General features: G+C 45.8%; 1 long non-coding RNA gene across 1 annotated transcript in view; it reads left to right on the top strand.

Annotated features, from left to right (window-relative positions):
- LOC141580035 (uncharacterized) overlaps window positions 1–14,980 on the top strand; it is a 72,351-nt gene extending 57,371 nt beyond the window's left edge. The window contains exons 5-6 of the long non-coding RNA XR_012512022.1: window positions 14,037–14,133; window positions 14,663–14,980. This is a non-coding gene — a long non-coding RNA (uncharacterized LOC141580035). The remainder of the gene's footprint in view (window positions 1–14,036; window positions 14,134–14,662) is intronic.
- The last annotated feature ends 1,917 nt before the right edge of the window (window positions 14,981–16,897 follow it).

Here is a 16,897-nt window from a genome sequence, read left to right as displayed (position 1 = left end):
CGTGATCTTGGCTCACCACAACCTCCACCTCCCAGTTCAAGTGATTCTTCTGCCTCAGCCTCCTGAGTAGCTGGGATTACAGGTGTGTACCACCACACCTGGCTAATTTTTTTGTATTTTTAGTAGAGATGGGGTTCCGCCATGTTGGCCAGGCTGGTCTTGAACTCCTGACCTCAGGTGATCCTCCTGCCTTGGCCTTTTAAAGTGCTGGGATAAGCTGTGAGCCACCGCACCGAGCCCAACATTTTCTACTAGTCATGTTAAAAAAAAAGTAAAAAGGCTGGGTGCGGTGGCTCAAGTCTGTAATCCCAGCATTTTGGGAGGCGAAGGCAGGCAGATTACCTGAGGTCAGGAGTTCATGACCAGCCTGGCCAACATGGCAACACCTCGTCTCTCCTAAAAATTGGCCAGGCATGGTGGTGCACACCTGTAATTCCAGCTACTCAGGAGGCTGAGGCAGGAGAGTCTCCTGAGTCCGGGAGGCGAAGCTTGCAGCCAGCCAAGATTGTGCCAATGCACTCCAGCTTGGGCAACAAGGGTGAAACGCTGTCTCAAAAAAATAAATAAATAAATAAAAGAATGTAAAAAGAAACAAGTGCAAAGAATAGTAATGACATCTTTCCTTTAATTCAGTATAGCCAAGATATTCTCATTTCTACAAGTAAGTGAATAGTATTAGCAAGATACTTTATACACTTTTTTACATGAGGTCTTTGAAATCCAATGTGTATTTCACATTTACAGCACTTCTCAGTTCACACCAGCCCTGTTTCCAGTACCTGGTAGCTCCATGCAGCCAGTGGCTGCTGTATAGTGTAGCGCAGAGCTAGAAGGTGAGAGGGCAGGCAGGCTCCGGGGCAAGATGCCTGTCTTTGTATCCCAGCTTTGCCACTGACTAGCTGTGTGATATTGGTGGAGTTCCTTCATCTCTCTTAGGCTTGATTTTCTTCATCTACAGAATGGTGATAGTAATAATTTCTTCTTCACAGGGTTGTTTCATGGAATCAATGCATTAATATGTACAAATCTTGAGAATAATTTCTGATACATAGTAAGCATTGAATACATGCGAACTCTATACACACAGAGAAAATGGGCTCAGAGGGGTTAAGTAATTTGCCTCGGGTCATCCAGCTCTATGTGACTCCATAGCCTCCATGCAAACCCGCTCCCCCTAGCTGGCCTTAAAGCCTCTGTTTTGGGAACTCCTTGTTGGAGTGCTGGTAAACCAGTTCTGGAAGGGTGGGGAGAAACCTTGATTTGTAATGCCTGCCAACTTCCCAGGTGAAAATTCTCCCCTCATGACTGATTTCAAGCTACTGATAATTTAACAAGTGGCTTGCAAAATTTCTGAAGCATTAACAATCGGCTCTCAGGAAGTCCATAAGAGCTGGCTCCAACACACTATGGCCTCTACTCACCAGATTAGTCCTACTGGCTCTAATTATCTTTGCTTCTAGTGTAATGTTTTCTTTTTCTACTGGGTAAATCTGCAAGGATCACTCAAATGCCATAGCACAGGGTAGCAAGCACCCTGCAGTGGCCCCTGAATGCTCATTGATTGATGCTGAAGCAGAGAAGGCTCAGGCCCCCCTGCTTGCTGGCTGACACTCTTGTGAGTGAGGAATATGGATGTGATTGAGAATCCAGGACCAGAAATCACAGTCTCGGCCTCCAATCCCAGACTTTTCACATCCGCAAGTCTCAAATCTCCAAACTGTCACCTACTAATTACCAAACTGGGGTGAAGATTAGCTTTTGGATTTGGGCTGGGAATAAATGTGTTTGTAACTAATTGCATTTGTCCCGGGTCATCCAGCTAGTTGAGCTGGGAGGTGAACGTCTGCAGTTTCTCAAGGAGCCTGAGTGAAATCTTGGGAAGGCCTGGCCTAGTACACAGTACTGATTTTTTTTCTCTCCCTATGTTTTTCTTGTTCTGCGGCAATCCCGAGGGCACTGGTTGAGAATGGCAAGGGAATGGATAACACGGCCTTTGGTACAGACACAGTGAAACCATGACAGTGGAGCTTCCCAGAGCTATTGATTACATAAGGAATACTTTAGGGGGAGATGTTCTACTGAAGACAATAGTTCTCCAATACGTCTTCACTCTGAACTCCCACTACCTGTATTTCTCAATCAGTTTTCCAGCTTCGTTACATCTACCATTTACTGAGGTCTGACTACACACCTCATTGTATCTCATTCAGTTTTCCCAGGAGTTCTATTTGGTAGCTACTAAAATAGAGTCCATTTAACTAATGGCAACCTGAAGCTTAGAAAGGATAAGTAACGGAGGTCACACAACGACTGCATGGTAGGCACTTCCATGTGTTGCCTAGCAGGGGCTGAGATGAAAATGAGAAAACCAGGCTGGGTGCAGTGGCTCATGCCCGTAATCCCAGCACTTTGGTATGCGGAAGAGGGTGGATCACCTAAGGTCAGGAGTTTGAGACCAGCCTGGACAACATGGTGTAACACCGTCTCTACTAAAAACACAAAAAATTAGCCAGGTGTGGTGGCGAGCGCCTGTAACCCCAGTTAGTCGGGAGGCTGAGGCAGGAGAATCGCTTGAACCCAGGAGGCGGAGGTTGCAGTGAACCAAGATCATGCCATTGCACTCCAGCCTGGGCAACAAGAGCAAAACTCCATCTCAAAAAAAAAAAAAAAAAAAAAAAAAAAAAAAACGGCAAAAAACAAACAAACAAACCAAAAAAACTGAGAAAACCAATAAAGTGACTGTGGCTTGTGGACATGGGAAGTGCCGTGTGTCGGAGGAAGTGCTGGGTTGGGCCCTCCTCCTGGTAATGCGGGGCAGATTCTGCTGTGTCTCTGAGGCTCTAGCACAAAGATGGTGCGGTCAGTTTTTCTTTCTTTGTTCTTCGCGCATTCACCCATGCATTCTAGGTTTTGAAAATCTCCTCTGTGCCAGCAGTAGGTACACACCACATCAAATAAGACATATCCCCTGCTGTCAAGAATCTTCCTGATCATGGGGAAGTAGACTCTGCTGCAGATATCTAGAACATGTGATGTTACATTTAATGAGGAGGATTCTCATGTAGAAGATGAGAGGGAGGGAGGTGTCGGGGAAGGCTTCTTAGAGGGGTTGAAATCTGAATTAAGTGTTTAGAGATGCATTGGATTTTTTTTTTTTTTTTTTTTGAGGTGGAGTTTTGCTCTTGTTGCTCAGGCTGGAGTGCAATGGCATGATCTCAGCTCACCACACCCTCCGCCTCCCAGGTTCAAGCGATTCTCCTGCCTCAGCCTCCCTGGTAGCTGGGATTACAGACATGTGCCACTACGCCTGGCTAATTTTGTATTTTTAGTAGAGACAGGGTTTCTCCATGTTGGTCAGGCTAGTCTCAAACTCCCGACCTCAGGTGATCATCCCACCTTAGCCTCCCAAAGTGTAATCCCAGATTACAGGCGTGAGCCACCATGCCTGGCCGATGCATTGGATTTAACTAGGCTATGGAAGAAGGAATGGTGAGGGAGTGGACAAGCTGAAAAACAGCACCGAGGGGAGAGACGACTTGATGTAGGTGCAGCACCTCACGCCGTTTGGTCTTGCTGGGAGATCAGGTAGGAGCTAGGAAGCAGTGGGAGGCTGGCTGGTGGAAAGCCATGAGCTACAATGAGCACTATACCCGACTGGTCACTGGAAGTCCTGGAGGGTCCCAGTGGAGGGGTGGGGTGCTCGGCTTTATTGTTGGCTGTGCCATAGAGGGTGGATTTGACAGGGCAGAGACCAGTCAAGAAGATGCCAAGCTCCAGGGACAGATGATAAAGACCTGAATCACGGCAGAAGCTGGTGGTAAGGAGAGAAGGGCATGGATTTGAGAAAGATTGAGGATGTAAAATTGGAAACACACAGAGGCCTGAGAGGAGAAGATGGAGTGGGAGACAAGGGCAGACAGGTTCTGGCCAGGGGCAGTGGCTTTTGCCTGCAATCCAAGCACTTTGAGAGGCCAAGGCGGGAGGATGCCATGAGCCCAGGAGTTTGAGATCAGCTTGGGCAGCATAGGGAGGAGATCCTCTTCTTCACAAAACCTAAAAAAAATTAGCAGGCTGTGGTGTCATGTGCCTGTGGTTCCAGCTACTTGGGAGTCTAAGTGGGAAGGATCGCTTGAGCCTGGGAGATCGAGGCTGCAGTGAGCTATGTTCCCATTGCATTCAAGCCTGGGAGACAGAGTGAGACTGTCTCAAAAAAAAAAAAAAAAAAAAAAAAAAGAAAATTCTGGAGTGTCCCTAGCAGAGATGGAGAGCTCAGGAGGAGGGGCTTACGGTTTTTGTGGGCATTGTTATGACTTGGTTTCTACAGAGGTTTAATTCCTCCTTGCCCTTGGAGATAAGCTGCTATTCTTTCCCTACCCACCTGGCGAAGGGCTCTTGCTCTCTCGTTGGAGGGTTCTCTTCTGCATTGGGTTCTCTGCTGTGGCCTGCAGCTGTGGGGATGGGAGACAGTAGAAATTCTTTTTGGAGAGAAGAGTCATTTGTGGATTGGGTTATTCCTGTCTTTGGAGGGAAATACGGAGACAGTGACAGAACTCTCCTGGGTTTTCTCCCTTAGCTAACAGGACACCTAAGATCCCCTTTTTGGTTGACTTCATTCATGGGTAAATGAATGTTTCCACACTAGAAACAAGAGTAACTTGGAGTTCTGTCTCCATCACGCTCCCATTCATTCGTTTACAATCTTACGGCGCTGTTCTGTTTCCCTCATGAGGAGAGGAAAAAGAGTAACAGTTAGGACGTTTGTGTCTAGCTTCGAGCCCTCCCCTCTGGCTCAGTCCCCAGGATCTGAGTCCTGTGAAGCCTCCCTCTTTGTCTGCACAGCCAGCACCTTTGGCTGGATTCTATTTTAAGGCTGTAAGTGAAGTAATTGGGCATGACAATACAAACACAGCTGTAATTATGAAGTGCCAGCCTCTAAAGGCTGAAATGTCATCTGGCCCTCAAGGGTTGCCAGCATAAATGACTTGGTGATACATGCACGCCTCTGCTGGGCCAGGCTGGAATATCCACCTGCAACGTGGAAGTCCACGGTGTATAGAGCATTCTGTTTCAGGTCAAAGAATCGTTGGGGCAATTCAGCACCTGTGTCTATGTGGAGCTTGAATATTGAGTTGTTTCTGCCAGCCCCACTAGCCAGTGATTCAGGGGAGCAAATGCTGGGCCACCAATGGATGGGCCAGTTGAGCAAAGTGGGCCAGGTCTTTCTTCTGATGGAAACGCCAGCTGCCCTGGTGACACCTCTGAAGCCAGGTTTAGGTGTCCCTTAAGCCTCTGCAACACGATCAGTTCAGCTTCTGGGCTTTGTATAGGATGAACGCCTGTGTAATCTCCACTCCAAATGTGAGTGCCTTGTCTAAGGGAGGACAGCGAGATAAAAAATTGCATTTTAATTTGACTTGTCCCAAAGCCTTGGAGCTTTGTATTTTTCAGTTTAAAAATAACCGAGTTACACCCTTTGCTTTTAAGTGCGTTTTTGTTTTTTTGGCGGGGAGGGGTTTGAGGGAGGTTGCTAAAACAGGGACACAGCGTGGGTAGAAATTTAGATGGAACACATTCTAGATGGTCCCACCCACCTCTCAGGCTTTAAACTTTACTAACAATGCCACCAATTTCTTCCTCAAAAGTATCTCCATTCCCTTCAGACAACAAGCATCCACTGGTATCTACTGTGCACGAACCACAGTAGGGCAAACGTAGGTGGTGGCAGTGCCCTCTGAGAGAGTACAGTTTTTTCCTTTGATAGCAAAAGGAACTGCCAATCAGTTTCTATTGAGGCTGAACTAGAAGGGCATGCCAGGGCAGATGTCGAGACTTCCTTATTTGCTAAAGAAGGCAGGCAGCAGACTTGGAGAAAAGATGCAAAATGATTTCTTTGAGAAGCCTCTTTGGATATGAAAAGTTCTGGGAAGAAGGTGGTGTAATTTACACAGGGAGTCCCAGACCATTCTGGGAGGGGAGGGCGGGGCATTCACTTTATCAATCAGGATCGAACAAGCTTCCACCACTGTAACAAATAACCCCGAAGTTCCAAGGGCTTCCAACAAGAATCAGTAGAGGTTTATTTCTCATGCACGCAATGTATTCATCCTGGGTTGGCTCTGACTTTCCTCCATGTTGTTCTCATTCTGGGACCTGGGCTAATGCAACAGCTTCTATACGAAGCACTGCTTAGTCACCATGACGGAGGAAAACAGAGTCAAGTAAACCATGCTCTGGCTCTCATAATTCCGCTCAGAAGTGACACACATTCCACATTTTCATCCCCGCCCCCACCTTGTCCCCAAGCCATTTTAATGGCTAAAGTAAGTCACAGGGCAGTTTCTGAGTCCAGCAGTCCAGGAATGTATACTTCTTCCACAGCATGGAAAGATGGCATCATTGATGAATAGGAATACCATCTACTGTAGACATTTACACCCTCCCCTGAGATTCAGAATTAGGGAGATCTGTTGTGAATGGGCATCAGGCTGGCTCCAACTGTGGCCCGTTGCAGAGACAGGCAGTTGGATTCCCAGAATGAAGTTACTAGGAGGTTTGAGGTGGGTAGACTGATGGCTGGATAGACAGGGAGAGCTGTTAAATCCACCTGGCTGAGGCAGGAGAGAAAGGAGAAATGGTTCTGGATCCGAGAGCTGCTTGTTCAACCCCATCCTGATCCAGGTCTCTAGCGGTCTGCTGACCCAGGGAAGTAGCTGAAAGAGTCCTTGTGGGAAGGGGCTTGGATCTCTAGCACAGTTTTCTTGACTGAGCATAACCTTGGAGGGTCACTACTATGGCTTCCAGGGAGTATGTTGCTGATCTTGACTACACGCCCAGCTACCAGCCTGCTATTGCTGTTGGCAGAGGTGGATAGGGCTGAGTACATTTTGATCCCTCTCTGACTTCTCATTTCCTTTGCATTTTTTCCTCTCATTTCCCACCTATCTTACCAACTGGTAGGAACGCAGGTATCTTTGGCTATATAAAAGCAAAGGAGTTGGAACTTCGTAAAATATAGAATTAAAGAAAAACATAGGATTTCCAGCTGCTACCAGCTTTTGAAGCCTTGAACCTTCCATGTGGGACCTGCTTGAAGTGTGGTCTTTACACTGCAAAGTATAAAGAAGGACATCTCTGTTAGGTAAACATGGATAAATCACAGTTCCTCAAAAAATTAAGACCTTGAAGGCTAGAAGTATAATTTGGAAAAAAATCAAAATCGTAGCAATATTTGCTCAAATGTTAAATATGAGAGACAAACCCTCACTCTGTGAGTTCACTGAGATGTTGGGGATGTTTGTTGCAGCACCCAGTCTGCCCTGACTAATACACTGTGTCTGTGTGTGGTGGGAGTTGGGTCAGAGAGGTGGAGTTGGTGGGGCAGGGGAATGGGGTGATTCCAGAAGGAATTTTCCAGAAGGTTCCTTGGGACGGGTATCTTGGCTGCTGTCTGGCTGGATTACATAGAAGGAGAGGACATTGTGCAGCCGTTAGGGAGGGAGTAGTTGGTGTCTCTGCAAGTTAATCCCCCTTCTTGCCTGAACTCTTACCAAATGGGATTTGATGAATGGATGTGAACATACGCTGTGACTTGCCGTAAGAGGCTGGCAGGCTTGTGCCCAGAGCCAGTGAGTGCCTGGACTGGGGACTCAGGAGAAATAGTCAGGGAGGAGTTGGAAGCTCCTGTTCCTGCTCCCGGCAGGCTTCGGGAAGACGGGCTAGTTATGCAGAGAATTTCCTGACTTTACTGTTCTTCTTGCCAATAACCACAGCTTAGCAAATTCACCTCCTGGCCACTTTTGGTGAATTAAAAAAAAATATCTCAGAAACTCTTTTTAGGTTTGCCTTTAAAATTCAAATCCAGTCTCGGGGGATTGAGTCATTTGGGAATCAGATTTGGGGTAAATAACTAACAACTGGCTTCTTTTCATCTACGATGAAAATGGAAGAAACTCCTTTTCTTTTTCTCTTAATTTAGAAACGCCAGGGAAAGAATTTGTTCTTGAAAGAACAAGAGGTGGGTGGAGGGTGAGGAGAGGTCAGAAAAAATACCCTAGCTTCCGGATGACGCCTTTAGAGCCCTGGCTGGCCAGGGCAGATTGGGGTGGGGGAGGCTGTCAGGAGCTGACTCTACACAGTGCTGTCATTTTAAGGAAAGGGCGAGACCAGCTCAGGGAAAGGAAGGGGAAGGAGTCAAGTATAATGACAGACAAGCACCACCCCTGCCTGTTGTGAGGATGAGATTGGCAGCTCAGGGACTACCACTGCTCATTAGGATCCCAGGAAGAGTTTCATTCCCTACCTTGGTAAAGCTAGGGATGAGGGAGGTTTGGGTCTTGATGTGAAGGAGCTGGAGAAAACAATGATGCATTAGGCCAGCTGGAGTGCAGCTATCTTCCTGGGCTCTATGTGGGGTAAGGTGAGGAACCAATGGTACCTAAAGGCAGGATACAGGAATCTGAATGGCTTGAGTATAAAGGCTGTTTAGTTGTAACAGCTCCAGATGCTCCAGATGCATGTCCTCTCCCCACCCTTTTCTTTTTTCTGTGAACTCATACAGAGCCTTTATGAGACAGGAAGTAGGAAAAGGGATAGAAGAAGGGAGAGGAGAAGAGAGATCAGGGCTGAGCTGAGGGATGGGAGAAGACAGAGAGGGGATGGCAGGAAATCTGTGTGCCTCCCTGCCCCGCCCGCGGCATTTTTGGTTGCAGTCTTGGGTGTGATGAGGGGAGGATTAGACGTGTTTGGATGGTATGCACCACTGGCTGAAAAGTGAAATTAACAGGCACTAGGTCTCAGAGAAATCACGGTTAGATTTATTCTGAGCCACACTTGAAGACAAAGCCCAGGAACACAGACTCAGGATAGACTACGAATGTGTCTCTAAGTGGGTTACAGGAGGCACAGTGTAGACACATTTCCTAATGGGGGATAGGCGTGGCACAGAAGGTAGGAGAAAGGGGGAGTGAAGCAATTCTGATTGGTGCTCGGTGACCCTGTCCATAAGATAAGGTAAATACATGGTGGAGTGGGTAGGAGAAAGGTTAGGTGCCGTAGGGTATGGTGGAGGGAAACTCTTTGCATCCTGTCTTGTTCTACATCTATAAACAGGTTGATAACCAGTACCTGTCAGTGAGGTATGTAACAAAACTCCGGTTACGCAAGCAAGAAGTCGGCTTTAGTTTATAGGCCTCGCTTCTATTCCCTGCATGTCTGACTACAGCCATTGTGGGCCATTGTGCAGATTTGCTTTTGGATTTTCCTTTTTTTTATAACATCATGCAAGATGCTGGGTACCACAATAGTGGTAATTCCGACCTTTGGGAGTTCGGTCCTTATGGCTGAATGAATATTTGTTGAATAAATCTTAAGGCAAAGTTTTTTTAAAAAATAAATGTAACATTAAAAAAATTGTTTCCCATCTTTTCCTGTCCAGGAAGAGTATAAAAGACCCTCGGCCTGGGTTAAATAGAAGCCTGACGGTGTCACTGTGGTTCAGCTCACCAGCTATAGTATAGACTCATTAGAGTCAGCATTAGACAAAATTAACATCTGAATAACAATGAGTGGTAGGAATTCATTTCAGGATCTGAAAATTCTGAGAAATGCTTTGGAGGCCTGGTGAATTGTTCACTGTGGGCTTCATTCTTTTCCATCTGTCTCAAGAAGGAAACTACCATTGTTTTCCGTGGCGGACAAAAGGGTTGCAATGAAATGGGTGCATTTATTTACATGCCACCATTTCTTCTGGTCACTCCCAATTTGCTTCCAGTGGGCAGAACAGGAGAACATCTTTCATTTGGATATGGGTACCATCTGGTAAAGAGATATGAGGATATTTTTTTGTGCTTGAATAAGTTCTCAAGTCTTTGTTGGTGAATTTATAGGTGCAGGGGTTATTTCAATGTGGAAACAACCACTGTCTGTATTACAGATCAGAAAAAACGTTGTTAGGATTCATGCAAGTAGGTGCTTAACAGCAGCTCTTAGAGAAGACCTTGAATGAGATGATTTCATGTCTGAAGGGATCTTTGAGGTCATCTAATAAACACTTCTTTCTATCTTAACTTCTGGGACCTTTGGAGGATGACTTTTATTAGAGTTTGTTTCAAGGGGAATTAAAATAGGCACATGTTTTGAGAACAATTAACGAAAAATTATCCTTATCCAATATCTTTAGGACAAATATAGTGTAATAGCCAAAAATGGAAAATAATCCAAATATCCATCAACAGAAGAATGGATAAACAGAATGTGGTATCTTTATACAGTGAAATACTACCTAGCAATCAAAAAGAACAAATTACTAACACAACATGGATGAACCCTGAATACATTATATTGAAGAAAATAATATGAGGTTGATAATCAGAAGTTCAAGAGCAAGCAAAACTAATCTATGGTGATAGAAGTAGAAAAAAACCTGGTTATTTCTTGAAGTGGCTACTGACTGAAATAGGTTTCCTAGAATGATTGGAACATTTTATATCTTCATCTGGGAACATGTTTCTTGGGTGTATACATCTATAAAAGTCATTAAGCAGTGCACTTAAGATTTGCACATTTTACTTAATATAATTCATACCAACCTTGCCACCTCCAACCACTCCCCCCGCCAAAAAAACCCAAACAATGAAAATATACACAGTGGGAAATATATAACTGACTTGGAACTTTTATTGTTTGTTTGTTTTTTTTTTTTTTTTTTTTTTGAGACAGAGTCTTGCCAGGCTGGAGTGCAATGGCACAGTCTCAGATCACTGCAACCTCCGCCTCCCGGGTTCAGGTGATTCTCCTGCCTCCGCCTCCCGAGTAGCCAGGACTACAGGCACGGGCCACCACACCCAGCTAATATTTGTAAGCTTAGTAGAGACGGGGTTTCACCATGTTAGCCAGGATGGTCTCATCTCTTGACCTCATGATCTGCCCTCTTGGGCCTTCCAAAGTGCTGGGATTATAGGTGTGAGCCACCACACCAGGCCAAGAACTTTTATTGTGAATAAGATCAGTGAAGCAAATTTGATAGTAACCTGGATAGAAGTCCCTTGGACTAGCAGTTTAAATAATTTGGGCATGTTACTTAATGTCTCTGGATTGTAGTTTTTTTTCCTCCAGCAGTTCATTTGTTCATCGCACACAGGATCTGCTACTTCAGATGACACCGGTCTGGCAGGCGACAGGACACAAAGATACTCCAGTTGGAGTCCTTGATGTGTTTCTGCTAAGACAGGGAACCCGGTAACACGGAACTCCGTGGCCGCCGAGGCCCGCCCTGCCCTCTCCCCAGCCCGGCCCTTGTCCCCCTTTCTCTGCCTTTCCGGCGACAGCGTGGCAGCAGCATTGAAGAGGCGTCTGTTCAGGCCCAGGCAGGAGCGCCTCCCCTCCTGTGGGGTCCTGGCTTCCCCTGGTCTCCGTAGCTGTTCTTATTCTCCAGCCGGCTGGCTCAGAACAGCTCTTTCTGTTTGGTGACTAAGTCTGAAGCCACGGCGGGGGAAAGAGAGACAGAGAATGAGAATTGGAGGGCACCAGATCCCCACCCAGTCCCCAGAGCCTAAAGTGTGTGGCCAAGAATCCAAGTCTGTTGTCCTCCGGGAGAGAAATGACGAAGGTCCTCCCTGAGGCAGTCCCACAGACATAGAAAGAGACACTGTCCCTCCCCAGCCAGCCCACCAGCCTACACCACGGGGACAGCACAGTGTCTCCCCACCCTGTCCTTGCCGCAGGCCCCCCAAAGGGAGAAAAGTGGCATTTGTGGTTTGGACCTAGTCACAGGAACAGCATCCGCGTAATTTTCCATCTCTTCGTCGACTCAAAGCTTTCCTGGGGACACAGGGAGACGGAGCAGCTAAGTAGCTCCTGTTTGCGGATGAGAAAACTCCCAAGATGGAAGTGTCCTAACTCAGGGTCCTTGGGCAGACTCGCCCTTCCTGAGTGAGACTCTGGATCAGCACAGGAAACGAGTTTATCTCCTTGACCTGGAGTAGAGTAAACAGTCTGGCCAAGGCATTCTCCTCTCAGAAGCAGGGTTCAGCAAAAGCATAAGTATTGGCCCAATAAGCCATGCACGGTGGCTTGCGCATGTAATCCCAGCACTTTGGGATGCTGAGGCAAGCGGATCGCCTGAGGTCAAGAGTTCAAGACCAGCCATGATGAAACCCTGTCTCTATACAAAATACAAAAATGAGCTGGGTATGGTGGTGGGCACCTGTAATCCTGGCTACTCAGGAAGCTGAGGCAGGAGAATCGCTTAAACCCGGGAGGCAGAGGTTGCAGTGAGCCGAGATTGCGCCATTGCATTCCAGCCTGGGTGACAGAGTGAAACTTTGTATGTATGTATGTATATATATATATATATATATATATATATATATATATATATCTCCAATAAAACCATAGCTTCTTAGACTGGAATTGATTTAGACATCACAGACTCTAACTCTTATTTTATAGATGAGGAAACTTAAGCCAAGTGAGGTGAAATAACTTGCTTAGGGGCAAAAGCCAATCAATGACACAACTATGAAAAGAACAAAAGTGATTAAGTCGGCCCAAATTTCAGAGACAGCCAGATGGATCTGACTACATCGCATTTCATCCCACTAGACCAGAGTTCTCAACGTCAGCACTGTCAACTTTTGGGGCTGGATGATTCCTTGTTGTGGGGTCCGCCCTACGCACTGTGGAATGTTCCACAGCATCCCTGGTTCTACCCACTAGACACTAGTCGCATTTCTCACCCTGGCTGTGTCAACCCAAAATGTCTGCAGACATTGCTATACATCCCAGGTGGAGGGAGGGGCACAAAATTGGCCCTGGTTGAGAGTCGCTGTGACAGAGAACCCGCTCTTTTACTTCAACACTTTGAGACGCACTGTGACATGGTGTGATGCATTATCATTTGTGGATCTGTCTCATGCATCAGTCTGCAGTTCTGTGAGGGCCTAGGCAGAGTTTCCTTGACCTTTATGTTTCCTGTGTCTTTCATAGTACCTGACGTGTGAAAGATGCAATAAATGGGTTTGTCTGAATGAAGAAATGAACAAACTCACTGGGAGACCCTGGGAGGTAAACTTCCATTCACTAGCTATCCAGTTTTATATAAACACATCAGCCAGGTGTAGCCTGGCGGGAGAGGCAGGAGGAGACTCGACTCGCATGACCTTCTATCTGGGGGACAGGAAGGGCTCCTGTTCATCTGCTTTGTCATCCGCTATCATGGCACCACAGAAGGCATCTTTTTGAGCTCCCTTCCCTGGGCTCCAAGCTTAATTATGTGACTTCTTTTCATTCTTACAAAACAATAGAAATAGCTAGTACATGGCAGTTGTTTTTTTTTTTTTTTTTTTTTTTTGCACTGGGGATATAGCCAGCACTTTGGAATGTTAAGCCTCAAGACTCTTACTGTTAGAATGCAAAGTCCCCCAAACACTGCCATTAGCAGCCATGAGAGCCAGGGGAGGATATTAATCATAGAGTCATAGAATTTTGGCATTGGGAAAAGTCACAAGTAAAATATAAAAGGCAATCTTTCTACCACAAATCCTATCATATTGTTTTTCTTAATCCCAGAAATCTTCACCAATGTTGACTTTGGGGAAATGGCTAAATAATTTTGTGTCTGTTTTCCAAATGATAAAATGCATCAGAAGGTAGAGTCCTCACTTGTTTAAAAGAAAAAAAAAGTATCTTCAGAGGACCTTGTATGCTAGATTACAAAATATAAATTCCAGTGAATCTTGAAAGGGTGGGTGTGCTTTGGGCAGAACAAAAATGGAAGAGACTGAGTGAGAGAAAAAATATAAGCTATCACTTAGACAGATCTTGGCAGAGAATCAATTTAAGCATAAAAAGATGGGCTGACTTTTCATGGACCTTACTGGTCAATTAATTGAAATGGACAAATTGTTTGGAAAGAGAACACAGTTAAAATAGCAATCAGCACACACTAAAAAGGAGTAAAGACCTGGCGGTGAGAGGGAAGGATAATTGTGTTAGAAGCATGACTGGGTGGTATTAATAGGGTTCATGTTACTTTACAGTGAATTTTACCACGTGTATGAAGGACTCAGTATAAAGCCCACATTTTGGCCTTTACTGCATCAGAATTCGTGTGATTGCTTTTCAACCTGAACTCCAGTAAGTGACTACTTATCAGGGATAATGAGTGTTGCTTAATATTGACTGGCTGCTCCCGGGGAAGTAGGAGATACAGCATGACCAGTAGGAAGGCCAGAAGGCTCAGGGTCCCAACTGCAGTGAGGGTCTCCAAGCAGGACCCATCTTCTGAATGGGAGGGCAAGGCTAGGAAGGTAGGGAAGTGTCAGATGCTTCAGGAAGAGCTGGGAAGCAGTTTGCCACGGGACCCCCATGAGAGAAGGAGCTGAGGCAGGAGTGGGACCCCTGGGTGGCCTGGGGCTGAGCAGGCCTGGGCAGCACCATGGTGGGGGAGCTAGAGGATACATGGACTCACAGAATGTAGAGCAGGGAGGATTTCAGGAATTTGGCCTAAACTTGGGATTTTCAGATGAAGCTTAGAGAGATGGATGTTTTCCGTGAACTTTCTGCATGCAAGTGGGAGACCTCTCTCAAAAATGTCACTCTCTCCTGTGGAGAAAACGGTCACTGTTTACTCTCAGAGCAGAAAATGACTTTACTGCTTTTTCAGGTGTTCAGTGTGACCTTAGGCAAGAAGGTCTGAAGCAGCCAGACAGGAGGTGACTCCATGTGAGGTTTATCTCTGATGCTGCCCAATGCTGAACGCAGATCTGTATCATTCCTGGGTGTTTCTGGTATTGACCCTCCAAGTCCTCATTTGCAACAAAGGAATTCTGCTGCACTTCAGGTGACCGGGCCCAGACCGAGTAGGGGCAGAGCCAGCTATGGGGAAGGGATGGAGATTGGGCAGAAATATGATGTGACACGAGGTCAAGAGATCAAGACCATACTGGTCAACATGGTGAAACCCCGTCTCTACTAAAAATACAAAAAGTTAGCTGGGCATGGTGGCACGTGCCTGTAATCCCAGCTACTCAGGAGGCTGAGGCAGGAGAATTGCCTGAACCCAGGAGGCGGAGGTTGCGGTGAGCCGAGATCGCGCCATTGCACTCCAGCCTGGGTAACAAGAGTGAAACTCCATCTCAAAAAAAAAAAAAAAAAAAAAAAAAAAAAAAAGAAATATGATGTGACAGTGTTGCCAGATTTAGCACGTCAAAATACAGGATACCCAGTTAAATTAGAATTTCAAATCAATAATGAATGACTGCTTAGTATAAGTATATCCCAAATATTGCATGGGATATACTTATATACTGAAAAATTATTTACTGTTCATCTGAAATTCAGATTTAACTGGGCATCCTATGTTTTATCTGACAATTTCTTCTTGAGACTCTCAAAGAAGCCTGAATCCTTGACGATGGCAGTGAGTAGCGAGGTTGATGGTATTGGGCTGCCCTATTTCTCTTTTCTCTCTCTCCTTTTTTTTTTTTTGAAACAGTCTCTTGTTCTGTTGCCCAGGATGAAGTGCAGTGGTGCAATGATGGCTCAATGAAGGCTGGACCTCTCAAGCTCAAGTGATTCTCCCAAAGCCTCCTGAGTAGCTGAAATTATATGCATGTGCCACCACATCTGGCTATTTTTTCTCTTTTTTTTTGAGACAGAGTCTTGCTCTGTTGCCAGGCACCAGGCTGGAGTGCAGTGGCGCGATCTCAGCTCACTGCAACCTCCACCTCCTGGGTTCAAGCAATTCTCCTGCCTCAGCCTCCTGAGTAGCTGGGACTACAGGTGTGTGCCACCATGCCCAACTAATTTTTGTATTTTTTTAGTAGAGATGGGGTTTCACCATATTGGCCAGGATGGTCTCAATCTCTTGATCCGCCCACCTCAGCCTCCCAAAGTGCTGGGATTACAGGCGTGAGCCACTGCGCCCAGCTTTTTTTTTTTTTTTGGTTGAGATGAGGTTTCACCATGCTGCCCAGGCTGGTCTCAAGCTCCTGGGCTCAAGTGATCCTCGTATCCTGGCCTCCCAAAGTGCTGGTATTATAGGTGTGAGCCACCAAGGCCAGCCTTCTGGCCTATTTCAAATGGAAGATGCTTGCCTAAGCCTGCTTCTCTCATACCTTCTCTCATCTGTCTGGAGTTTCTTGAAGAGTCAGGAAATCTTATTGCCTTTGAGAAGCTCAGGCAGCCAAGGAGAGAGAAGTTTTGTAGGTCATTGCTGTAAGAAATTTCTTTCTCCTGTTCCCTTTTGTCTTGCTCCAGCAAGAGGAACAGCACCCTCTTTAAGGATTTGAAGACAGAAGGAAACTTGGGCAGATAAAGCCAGCACACACTGTAGCTTGTGTCCTGGGGAGATAATGGCTTTGAACCTGTTAAAATAAATGGTCTGCTTTGTTCTTGAATAATCATCAGTTGGCAGCTTTGTTCTGTCTTCCCGGCAGCTGGATGAGATTTTGATTTCAGAGGAAAAAGAGTGACCTGGCGCTGACCATATTGGATAGAGGGAGAAAGGAAATTTACAACAGCCTCCCCAGTGTGGTAAGAGAGCCCCTTGCTATAAAGTACTGCTTGCCATACCACGTGTCGTAATGCCTAAAGGTCTGCCATTAAGTCTTAAGGTCAATGACCTTCTCTTTTTTAAAGAAATGCAAATATTCTGGAGAAACACAACATATTAAGTTATTATCCTTTAGAATAAAATTGTTCGTTGGAGTTTTTCAGACACATTTGGCTAAAAGCAGAGACTTGAAGTTTTTGGATGCTAGGACAGGTAATTTTTATAGGTGCTGAGTGACAGAGAGATTGATTGCATAGAGAGAGAATATAAAGGAAGCCCAGAAATAGAAAAATCTGGAGGGTTTAGGAAAATGGGAGAAGTGGGAGATGAGCTGGAGCCATCCAT

This window comes from Saimiri boliviensis, chromosome 10, assembly GCF_048565385.1.
Source record: "Saimiri boliviensis isolate mSaiBol1 chromosome 10, mSaiBol1.pri, whole genome shotgun sequence".
Lineage (NCBI taxonomy): Eukaryota > Metazoa > Chordata > Mammalia > Primates > Cebidae > Saimiri > Saimiri boliviensis.
Note: the sequence above shows the minus strand (reverse complement) of the source record. Positions and strands in the feature narration are given on the sequence as shown.